Genomic DNA, 12,847 nt, shown 5'->3' on the forward strand with positions numbered 1-12,847 from the left:
ATCACTGGATGACAAAGTGACATGAAGTATTTAGGATGTACCGTGGAAGGCACCTGTCTACTTGGGTGATGTTACCCTGAGGCGGGCATGTCAGCAGTGATGGCGGGAAGGGTGTCTTCGAAGGAATCCTAGTGCTGGTTTCACCACAACTAGCTGAGTAATCTGCACTAGGTCACTTCCTCTCCCTGGGCCTCAGTTTCCCCATCTACAAAATGATGGGGTTGGAGCCACATATTCTCCTGAGGTTCCCACCTGTCATCTTGGCCTTGGCCCATCACTTCCTCTCCAATGTGACTACGAGCCCCAGACCAGTACTTCCCCCACAGGACCCCTGGTCCAGGTATTGAATTGCCACCATACCCTATAGCTGGACCAGGTGAATATGGCTGCCCATCCTTAATGGCTGCCCCATTAAGAATGGCCTTAATTTGTGCTTAGGAAGGGGCAACCTTCCTGGTGGAGTTTTTAGGTATAAATGGGTAACACACTGAAAACTGTTTCAGCCCCTAAGATATGACCTCAGACACCTCACAGTAACCTGAGTTTGCCAGAAGGAAGCAGCCACACTCTCTTTAATCCTCATTGAGGGCTTCCTTTTGCAGAGCTTGGGCTTCTGAACATTTCTGTTCAGAAGGGGTGAAGGGGTGAAGAAGAATCAAGCATATATCAATGCTTTCAGGGATCAATAAATATTTACTTTGCTCCCTTGCCAATGTTCTTATATTTTATTCTAGATACCCTAAGAGGAAAAAATGAGCTAATAAGGGTACTTGTGGCAGATAATACAAATAGCCCTTGTTTGCTTTGCACGTATTTATAGGGTAATATTCAGAGAGTTTCTCAAAGCATGCCCCCTCCTCTGGGAACTGTTCAGGGAGGCAGGGTCAGGGTGAGCAGGGAGACAGGAATACTATGCACACGGATTTCTCCGTGTACAATAGAGCAGATAAGTGTGCAGGCTCCGAGTCGGCTGCCTTGGTTCAAATCTCGCCTCTGCCACTTGCTGGCTGTGTGACCGGGCTGGGTAAGTGATTGAATCTCTCTGAGCCTCATTTCCTCCATCTATAAACTGAAACAGCCTCATCGGGTTCTTGTGAGGATGGAATGAAAGACACAGTGTAAACACACCCAGCCCAGAGACTGGAGCAGAGTAAGGACTGAAATATTATTTTTTACTATATTTTAATCATGGCATGCCTTAGATTTCAGGCATCTTAGAAAGTGATTCCATCGACTTATTTAGTAGAAAAGTCTAGCAGATAAGCAGTCAAATCTGTCATTCATCATAGTAATAAACACTGAGTTTTCTTCCTCCCGAGGAGTTTTTTTCCATTATAAAATGGAAAGCCAAATCAAATTTGCTCGGCTAATTTTGGCATGAGAGGTACACTTAGGACCCTCAACATTTGCCTTACAGGTCAGGCTTATCGGTTCACACTTGTTAGTGTGAAAAACTCCTTTCCTATCACTGCCTCTGCCACTTCCCTTATCCTGTCTTTCTTCTGGAACAAGTGGACTTGCAAGATAGTTTACCCTATGATTTGGCAAACACACTTGTTCTGAGAGAGAGAGTTCCGCCCATGTGCATAACCGAGGGCTGCAGACATTGGAAGGTTTATCGGAGAAAACCTTTCTTCTGCAGGTGCCAGGGCATTGAGAGCAGGGCCGCTGCTGGCTGCCCCCCTTCTAATTGGGACTATCCCACCATTTCCGAACTCTGGCTCTTAGGACACCAGGATAAACGTAAGAGGACTGTACTATATTTATCAGCCCTTGGGTCGGACTGAAAAATATTCCTACTGAATGAGGAGCAACATGATTTTTGGAACATGGTTGCATAGAGGCAGTGAGTTTTAATACAGAGTTATCTAAAATTTGATATCATGCTAAAATTTGTTTCCAACAGAAATTCCAGAGTCTTAAAAGAAGTTGGCCCATGGGTGATTAGGAAGATAGCAAATCTTGGGGCGCCTGGGTGGCTCGGTCGGTTGAGCATCTGCTTTTGGCTCAGGTCGTGATCCCAGGGTCCTGGGATCGAGCCCCACATTGGGCTCCCTGCTCTGCGGGAAGCCTGCTTCTCCCTCTCCTCCCCACTTGTGTTCCTGCTCTTGCTATCTCTCTCTCTCTGTCAAATAAATAAATAAAATCTTAAAAAAAAAAAAAGTAAGATAGCAAATCTGTTTCGAGATCTGGATGCCCATTTTTTATATAGTCAATGTTGACCAAGATCTATATGCTGAACGCTAAGCTGGCATATGGAAAGGAAAGGTTTTGTAAAATAAGACATGAACTAATACAGTTTAGTTGATAAGAATTTGTCCTCTAAAACTGGGTTCAAATCCTAGCTCTGTCACTTGCTACCTGAGTGACCCTGAGCATGTTTCCTGTGAAGTGAATGCAGCTTCTTATTCCCTTGCTGCCTTCTGGGTCAGTCCCTCACTTGTTTGGGCTCCTTCCAAGGCCTCAGAAATACATTCACCTGGTCAAATATCTTGTACAATGTGTAAAAACGAGACACACTAACTGCAATCCATCCATCAACCGTCTCTTTCTGCTCTGACTCTCTCTTACGTTGAGGAGCACTGGAGTGGCGGTGGGCCCTTCTGGGATCCAGCTAAGGGGAGGCTGAGTTGGAAATAATCTATTTCGGATGCAGTGGGATAGGTTTTGCAGTCATTTCCATGTTTGATTAAATTATTGCTAGCTGTCCTGGGCTGGGAATGCCAACTCATCTAGTGTTGGGACATGAAGGGGCAGGGCCTGAGGTCAGACGGTGGCATGAACATGCCTGAGGGCCCCTGGTGCTAGAGGTATGTGAGTAGAGACCAAAAAAAAAAAAAAAAGAAAAAAAAAAAGGAGCCAAGAGCTAGTCTATGGAAAAAATTCCAAATCCTACAGCTCATATCTGGGAAAAAAGTGCTTGATAACAATCTTAAAAACTTCCATGATCTTACTAATTTTGAGCTCTGAAGCAAAAAGAAATTTTAAAATACTTTTAACAATAAACAGGTTTAGCTCAAGCATGTTAGAGGAAAGACTGAAGTATTTTTCTATTCTCTCCATAGAAAATGCTATTGGGAAATAATTGTTATATGAAGAAACGGCCAAAGAATATGCAGCTAAAAATACACAGAAAAAAGAATTATAAATGTCTGTCAAGCAGTGAGGTAATAAAATTATGAGATTTTCCTGGACTTTGTGGTGTTTGCAGTATTTGCCTGTTTCAAAAGTTCTTTTGTGCTTTCTTTTCTTGACCCAAACAAGCATTAACTTTCATAACGAATTCTGAACTGCACTTCTCCTCAGCAGGGTATCCCAAACTGTATGAGGTGCAGATCCCACAAAACGGGGATCTGCCCCTGGCTATCTCATAGCTCTCTGTGAGGCTGAAATGCAGAGTGGCTGTCTCTCTGCAAGGGAGCCGGCTTGTAGTAAGAGCTCCACCACACACATGAGCTCTTGGCGAGAGACTGGAGGAGCCTCAATTGGAAGGGGTTGAGAAACGAGGCCGGGCAGCCTATTCTGAGGCCCACCAATTGATCTAGACCAGAGAAAATGTGAGCTTGATTTTGGTTTCCTCTGCAGTATGCAATGGACATTTGTCTCCCTGCTATGAGGCTGACCACATAAACTGTCCCTTTTGAAGGCTGAAAATAATCGAAGATCGGTGATTTCTTATGAGTCAAATATTTGGAATATAAAAAATGCAACCCAATGAAAGAAAAGTGCATTCCCCCTCCATGAGCATCATCTTGCTTTCCTCCCACGGGGCAGGTCTCAATATTTTATCTGTATTTCTTCGAGGTGCTGCAGACTTGATCTTATAAACTTTTCCTGAGGTCGAATAGGACCTTCCTTTGTACTTGTAAACTACTAATTCTTAAGCTTGTGCCGAGAAGAAGGGTGTTCATTATATTGTGTCCTATATTTTTCCTTTCTGAAATTTTTGATTAAAAATGTAAAATAGGGGCATCTGGGTGGCTCAGTCGGTTGAGTGTCAGACTCTTGGTTTTGGGTCAGGTCATGATCTCAGGGTCCTGAGATCGAGCTCCTCGTCAGGCTCTGCGCTCAGTGGGGAGTCTGCTGGAGATTCTCTCTCTCCCTCTGCCCCCCTCCCTGCTCATGCTCTCTCTCTCTCAAAATAAATAAATAAATCTTTAAGAAAAACAAAAGTAAAATAGATGAGGTGAAATAGATAGAGGGGATTAAGAAGTACAAACTTCCAGTTATAAATGAAATAAGTCATGGAGATGAATAACAAGTATGGCATAGGAAATAGAGTCAACTATATTGTAACAATGTTGGATGGTGACAGATGATGGCTGTCCTTACTGTGGTGAGCACTGAGTCATGCACAAAACTGTCGAATCCATATGTAAAAAGAAGATGTATATGCCAGAAGTCTTATTTTTTATTTTCTAAGAGAGTACTCCCTTGAGAGAGAAACTTGACAGGCAGCAGAAACTTCTCTGTTCCACTGGGGTGGGAAGATCATGAGACTGGGGTTTGCCATGCAGATTTGAAAGCCAAACCTCAGGAGATCCTGACTTTCCACAAGCAGAGAGGGCTCCCCCTGTCCTATGCATCCATCTAACGGGGCGCCAGCCAGCTGGGGAGGAAGTGAAATGGCTCAGAAACAGGAGCCGAGGATGCTGTCGTTAATAGTTAATGGTTAGTGAGTATTGACAACTTGCAACGAGAAGCCACATGGCAGGACAGATTAGCTCCAGCCCTCGTCCAAGCACATGGCCAGCCAGAAAGTGGATGGCAATCCTTTTGTTACAGATACCTACAGATGACTGAGTGAAATAATGAAATAAATAAAAAGGTTACTGAGTGAGTCATCTCTGGCAAGTAGTAAACATTTTCAGGTTGACGAGCTTCATCTTATATAAGAGTTAACGTGACTGAAGATGATTTATAATGGGTCTACACACTGTTTCAGAGGAATGTTCATGGACTTGATGGAGGGATGGGAAATTTAACCTCTGAGTCCTAATAATGTTCTGTTTTTCAGAGGAGCTCAAGTCTTGTCATATTCTAGACCTGGAAAGCATAAATGGTATTATCTTTGTATATACAAATAAAAATCAATTCATTTACCAAATGCTTAACTCATTCAGGAAGAGACACACACATGAATAGATCTCAGCTAAATCAACAATCTTAGCAAAGCTTTTTTCACTTATCAAATCAGGATATATTAGGTTCAATAAAGGTACTTGACTTATAAATCTACAAATAAACAGTTATTTTCCTAAGCAGCATTTTGATTTATCATCTGAAACGACATTTCCTGTTCATTTATAATGGCTTTTTGTAACTTGCCCCTTAAATAGAGGGATGGAGTACATTTGTAAACAAAAATATCTCAATAAACTATATTCTCTAGATGATGAAAGGACATTTTCTTCCTGTGAAAATGATCACAGAACAGAAATGCTAACTAGAAACCTTTTTTCCATGATATTTTTGAAGGAATACCAGAGACTGTATTTTCTTAGAGACTTGACCTCCTGAAAAAACACTAGCACACCAGAATTAAGCCTACTAGTTGTTTACTGCAAACCATTTAGCAGCTTCCACTCCTGGAACATTTCTGACCACGTGTGGAATCACCTTTCTAAATCTGCTAGTCTACTTCATACTTAGAAGAGGGAAGACAATTTTGAGTTTCTTACACCCTATCAACACAGCCAGATCTCAAAACTGAGTTTCAGGCTCCCCAAACTCTTGTCCCCTAGCAACTCTGATAATCTGACCTGGCTAGGAAGGCTCAGAAACTAGGGTTCCCTATCAGGCTGTTTACTTAACACATGTCACATCTAAAATAAGGATTGCTTTAGCTAAAAAAGCAAGTCATTTATAAGTGTGCATTTATAAGGGCAAAAGTCAAGGCAACTGTGCAAACCACTTGTCAACTTATTTAGAGGAAATTGTGTAATCAACTTAACATACCAGTTAGCCTTTACCTGCAAGGTCAAGCTCAGAGTTCCTGTATGTCACCACACTGGCCTATTAATCACTCTGCAGGAAATTCCACATTTTTCTTTAGATTAAACTATAGAAAGTGGAGTGTGAACAGAATAGAGAGGATTTCCTATTCGTTTCTTTGCTTTCTCTGACTTGGTTGATGTTTCATGATTTAAATTTTGTTTTACTTGCTTGCCACAGAATTTAAAATAGGTTCAAAATGATAAATTTCAACATGCATTGCTAAAGGGAGTTTTATCGCACAAAGGTAAATCTAGGTATTTGATGGCTGGGTGCCAACTTACTGCTGTAGATTCCAACTAGAGATAGGAAGCGTTGACACTGTTGAACAAGTAACAGATCTTTCATTCCAGAAAAAAAAAAAAAAAGGATATAAGCTATTAAATTTAAAACCATTTCCCCTTCTTTCTCATGCTGCCAAGGAAGCTCAGATCTGTGATTTCTTTAAGATATCCTAATTTGGGGCATGATTTTCTAAGAAAAAAATCACCTTCAAATTACCTTTTAAAAATTTTACTTAAAAATGTCTTTAGTTTGCCTTCATTTTAAAACAGATTTATTAAGGCTTAATTCATATACCATGTAGTTTACCCATACAAAGTATAAAATTCAATGGCTTTCAGTGTACTTACCAAGCCGTACAACCACCACTACAATCAAGTTTAGAAAATTTTCCTCATTCTAGAAAGAAATCCTATACCCATTAGCAGTCACTCCCCATTTTTCTTCAACCCCTCCAGTTCTGGCAACCAGTAATCTACTTTCTGTCTCTGCAGATTCTGCACATTTCATACAAATGGATTCACACAACACGTGCTCTTTTGCAACTGGCTTCTTTCACTTAGCGTGTTTTCACGGCTTCATTCCTTTTTATGGCTGAATAATATGCTGCATCTTATTTATCCATGCAGAGGCTGATGGACATTTGGGTTGTTTCTACTTCTGCTATGATGAATAACGTTACTATGAATATTCACACACTAGTTTTTATGTGAACAGGTATTTTCCCTTCTCTCGAGTGTCTATCCCTGGGAGCAGAAATCCTGGATCATATAACAGTTCCATTTTTACTGTTTTCTCCAGTGGCCACATCCTTTTACCTTCTCACAAGCAGTGCATGAGGGTTCTGACGTCTCCATATCCTTGTCAACACTTGTTATTGTCTGTCTTTTTTATTTTAGCCATCCTAGCAGGTGTGAACTGATGTCTCACTGTGGCTCAAATACTTTTAAAGAAAATGTTCACAGAAAATTTCTGCATTGTTTTCCCACCACCAGTACTAGGAATGCTAACCACTCTAGGGTTGTGGTATCTTGGATGGCAGACAGGATGGAAAGAACTATAGGAACCAGAATGCGCAAGAAGACAGCTCAGAGACTTTGGACAATCAGGGTCTTATCTTGAATCTACAGTGTTCTGAATTTCTAGACATTTAAAAACACAAAACAATTAAAACATTCCCAAAGGCCATTCAAAGCTGTAACTTCTTTTGTTGTTGTTTGGCATTTTCTTTGCATGATTTACTTTAGAAGAACAAACTAAGTCTTTTTTTTTTTTTTTTTTTTTTAAAGATTTTATTTATTTATTTGACAGAGAGATAGACAGAAGAGCACAAGCAGAGGGAGTGGCAGAGGGAGAGGGAGAAGCAGGCTCTGCACTGAGCAGGGAACCCGATGCGGGACTCGATCCCAGGACCCTGAGATCATGACCTGAGCCGAAGGCAGACGCTTAACCATCTGAGCCACCCAGGTGCCCTAGAAGAACAAACTAAGTCTTAATTGCAATGTGTAATTTAAAAAAATATATTAATTTTGCTTCTGAAGAGCCGTGTGTGGCTACTGTGCTATTTGAACAGCTCCCATGCTTATGTTTCCACTTTCTGGGGGGCTTGGACCCAGCAACAAGGAAGATAATCCTCCTTTGTGGACATTCCCACAGTGAACTCCACTCACATCTGGATGGCAGTTCAATAGTCCACTGTTATTCAAACAATTTGTAATCACACATACTGTGTGTCAGCTAACAAGCCAGGGTGTATGGCTTTTCAGTATTCCGTAGCATGCAGCACGCACAATTTACAAATAAAATAAAAATCTACAGCAAAGACAACGGCACATTCTTTGTTGAGTAGCTGAGTGAAAAGAGCGTCTCTGTTGAAAGACAAGACATCACTTGTTATTTTGACGGTAAATGAAAAGAGGTTCAGAAAACCATATTTCATCTGTTAAGTCTCTTAACGTGGGAAAGTCCCGTATCTGTAGCAGTGAATAATCTGGGGCCATATGTTCCTTTAAGCTGAGCTTGCAGCAGGGATGGCCAAATACCCACCATCAGTACGAAATGCAGCTGACAAAATTCTACGGCCTTATCCCTCTAAGTCATGGTAGACTGGGGAGAACAGGAAGATGGACATCCTCACCATGGCCAATTGTTTTTCTCATTACTTTCAGCTGGGAGGATGTAGGGAGGGAGGGATTGAGTTGAACTCCCCAAGTGGCTGAGTAACGGTTTTGGAAACAAAGGGTTTGATAAGGCCAGAGGAAGTGAAGTTGAGCTTGTCCGGAGCAAAAAAGGACTGGAGATAGTCTCTCCACACGCACAGCCACTAAGACCCCAGACAAGTAGGACAAGGTGGCAGAAATGGCTTGCCAATGACCGATCATCATGGGATAGGAAGGTGTTGGAAAATGCAACCCGGGGTGCGGCTGTGCAACATTCCACCTGCCTCGGCTGATTGGCGGCAGGGTGGCCCCTGACCCTGAGGGGCTGCATGCAGCACGGGGAATCCGGAGCCCATTCAGAGCAAGTTCAGGCTTGGGAACACACAGTGAGGCCTCACTGTGGGAGAAGTTGGCTAGGTCATTGCTCAATTCCATAAGACTCAGGGACCAGATGATAAAGCATTTTTTATCCATGAGGTTTTTTTCCCCAGGCTTTCCCCACTGGCTTTTTGCCCACAATGCCATAACTTGACTCCCAGGCTCTGCTGAAAGCTTCTTAGTAAAGGACAGCCCCAAGTCCAAGGTAAACACAGTTCTGTCATCTTGTAAACTCAACAACCTTGTAAGAAAATAACCATTAAGATCCAGGTGGCTCATAAGAGGAAGAAACTGTCACTACTTAATCAGGATTGGGGAGAAAAGATTAGTTTCACATTAAACTTCACACGTGTTGATTAATCTCCATCCGTGAAATATCAGTTCCTTTAATATTTGAGGTCCCTAGTCATTTTTCCCCCCAGTTCATCAGGCATTCATGGAGAACCAATAATGTGCAAGGAACTGTGCTGAGTCCTGGAGCTATAAGAAAAAGGGAACACAGTCCCGGCCCTCAAGGTTCTCCTGGCCCCACGGGAGAGCCATGTCTGCAGAAGAACCTATAATATGAACTGATAAATGTGAGATCAAGGGGAGTGAGAAGGCTGTTCTGGAAGGAAGGGCTGTTCTGCCTGAGGGCCTGGGAGAGCTCCAAAGAGAAGGCACCATTTCAGCTGGGCCTTCCAACATGAGTGAGCTCTCCCTAGATGAACTGAGGCACAGGAAGAGAGAACATCAGGGGGGCTTTGCCAGTGACTACTCCGCTTTCCGTGGCCCAACTCAGGCCTCCCATGTAAGACAATGACTCAGACTGGCCTGGCTAGATACCAGGTGAGGAAGTGAAATCCCTCTAGTACCCCATTCTCAGTATCCGATCACGCCAATAACTGGCGAGGGAAAGAACTGGATTGTGATGCAGTGAATAACCCAAACTTCATTAACCAGACAGAACATGAATCTTGATCTCTGGACATTTGTGAAGTTGCAGGAGGGCCTACACATCCATGTCTAGATCTGCCTCCCGGGAGCAGATCTCCATTGTGGGCTCTTTCCCTCACACCCACTAGAAGGCACCAATTCCATGGCTCAGGTATCAAACTAACAATAAATAGGAAAAACAAAAAGAACTGCAAGAAAAATGACTCAGCAACAGAAAATCAATTTGTAATTTTTTTTTTTTTTGGATCCCCAGAAGAATGTCCTGAAAGGACAGGCGGCCACAGACAGCTTTAATTTGCCAGATTACTGTAGGTCTCAGTGACCTTGCCAGTCATCTTCACATGGATGGAGTGCTCTTGTTCTATTTTGGAGGTACCACTGTGTTTCCCACATAGAGGCTCTGCCTGGAGATCACAGAGCTGGATTGAGCCCTTACGTGCCGTCCCTGCCACCCCCTGGGAATGCAGGCTCCTTGCTCACAATATACCTAAAATACTGCATGCCCCTGTCTAAGGCATCCCAGGGAACAGAAGATGGGAAAGACACTTTTAAAATTCAGCCCTATTATTTTGCTAGGACATTTTCTTTCAGTTCATTTTTATCATTTTTTAGTTACCTCCTTATGGGAAAAAATGAATAATCCACATCTCATTGGAATTTCTTCTTTTAAAAATAAGGGTCAACTATTGAGCAGGTTTCTCTTTTGATCATTATAGAATCAGAGAGCTTCAGGGTGGGAAGGGGCCAGACAAATAAGAACCACAGCACACTTGATGTCTATATCCCCTATGATAAGCATCCTTGCCAAATATTTAGGCACTGTATATATGAATACTTCCACTAACATCATCTCGCTACTCATTTTCCATTCAGGGCAGCTCTCTCAGTGAGAAAGTTTTCTCAATTTAAGCCACAATATGTGGTCCAGTAATTTCCACCCACTGGTCCTGGGTCAAGCCTTGGGGCCACAGAGACAGATCTCATCATTTTTCTGTAGAACAACCCTTGTGAAAGTTGAAGAGAATTCATTATGTCACCTTGTCACCCTTGTCACCATTTCTCACCTCTGAATGCACTGCAAACTCCAACTTTGGAATTTAGAACAGGCTTTGGCTTCTTATCAAAGGAGCTGCTTTTAGAGTCATGCCCTTCCTAGCATTCGATTTTTCTTAACTCTGCTGCTTGTCCCAACCAACATAGCTTTATTCCTTCATTCACCCCGTTATTCTAGCTATTCATCAATCTACTCATCCACCCATCCACCCATCCATCCACCATCCACCCATCCACCCACCATCCACCCATTCACCTACCATCCACCCATCCACCCACCATCCACCCATCCATCCATCCACCCATCCATCCACCAGCCACCCATCCACCTACCATCCACCCATCCACCTACCATCCACTCACCTACCCACCATCCACCCATCCATTTACCATCCACCCATCCACCCATCCATTCATCCATCCACCATCCACCCACCCATCCATCCACCATCCACCCCACCCATCCATCCATTTATCCATCCACCATCCACCCATCTACCCACCATCCACCCATCCATTCATCCATCCACCATCCACCCACCCACCCATCCATCCATCCATCCATCCCTCCATCTAATACTTATTGAGAACTCACCACATGTCAGGTACTATTCAGGGTTAGAGTAGTGAACAGGATAAAAAGGGTATCTGTCCTTGCATAGCTTATAAGCCAGTGGAGGCATCTCACAGTAATCAAGGAAATAAATGAAGAAAGAGAATAAAGTATAATATATTAAGTAAGGTGGACAGGAGAAGTCTTTTTGAGGAGTGACATTAAACTGAAACCTGAAGGAAAAAGGAGCCAGGAGCTGGCAGAGAAAAAGCAGTAGAAGATTGGAGTCTGAGAGGTATGGAAGGGTGTGTGTATATTTATACATATATATGTGTGTATATATCTATATATATCTATATTATATATTTAAATATATATTTAAAATATATAAATGTATAAAAATATATAATTATATATTTAACTTCACGACTCTATATTATATATACTTAAAAAAAATACATATATTTATATATTTAACTTCACGACTCAAATAGAGCCATTTATAAATTCAACTTTACTTGCTTGTAGCAATAGCAAATCAAATTCGGTGATCCCTCTCTGTGGTCCATGAATACTATATGTTGCTTTTCTCCAGAATTTCAATTAAGGAGGTCTTGTAATATATTAGTGAAGTGCCATAGGGGACTCAATGACCAGACTGACAGAGTATTAATTTCAACTAAATTGCAGGATTCTTGAGTAGTCAAGGAAGAACAGTGTATTTAAATGAAAAACCAATTCACATAACTTAAGAACAGGCTTTATGTGTTCTAACCAATTACACCTCCTCTTCTAGTTTTTAACAACTTTGTTTATGAAGCCCATATTGAAAATTAAACGTTTATAACCATTTTTTGAAGGTGAGGTATAGAACTTGGCAAAGTATTGATTAATAACTTGTGGATGGCTGGTGTAAAGAAACCAGTTTTGAACCCCGCTGTAAACAATGCATCAGCAGAGTGTTTCAGCTATTTGTAGGCTCAGAGCTTGCCAATTTGTAATTAGTTGCAGATTTTCAATTACTTCTCAGCAAACAAAATAGTTTTATTTGCATTGTTTACTTGGCATTTAGTTTTAAAAGAATCCAATTGATTATTTTTAAAGACAGATGACTTGGAAGTATGGGATAAAATAAATAGATAAATTTTTGAGTAGCCCTACATCTGTATTTTTGTTTTGAGTGACGTCAGGTACAGAACTTGGCCTAAATTCAATCAACTCTATCACAAAATCCCAAAATGCCTCCTGTGCAATTTGTCAAAAAGATTTTTGGCAACTGCATATAAAACTCTTGAGATTTGTAACGAAGAACATAATCTGAGGGGGGGGGAAAGCAAAGTTGCATTTTCTGCTAATTGGAACTGGTAAACCACTGTGGGCAACTTTACATTCAATAGAAGATCAAAATAATTACTATTTTAAAAGTTAGTCCATGTTGCTTTTTCATCAGAGTGGTTCTAGCCATGATTCAGGGCTCCTTGCGGGCTTGTAA

At 41.7% G+C, this 12,847-nt stretch overlaps 1 protein-coding gene and 1 long non-coding RNA gene across 7 annotated transcripts in view; one reads left to right on the forward strand and one right to left on the reverse strand.

The window, feature by feature from the left end:
* Positions 1-2,866, forward strand: part of LOC144382543 (uncharacterized) — a 258,665-nt gene extending 255,799 nt beyond the window's left edge. Inside the window, exon 3 of the long non-coding RNA XR_013449629.1 lies at positions 2,823-2,866. This is a non-coding gene — a long non-coding RNA (uncharacterized LOC144382543). The remainder of the gene's footprint in view (positions 1-2,822) is intronic.
* Positions 1-12,847, reverse strand: part of VTI1A (vesicle transport through interaction with t-SNAREs 1A) — a 355,502-nt gene that overhangs the window by 72,941 nt on the left and 269,714 nt on the right. The window lies entirely within an intron of this gene.

Source organism: Halichoerus grypus, chromosome 7, assembly GCF_964656455.1.
Source record: "Halichoerus grypus chromosome 7, mHalGry1.hap1.1, whole genome shotgun sequence".
In the NCBI taxonomy this organism is placed as follows: Eukaryota; Metazoa; Chordata; class Mammalia; order Carnivora; family Phocidae; genus Halichoerus; species Halichoerus grypus.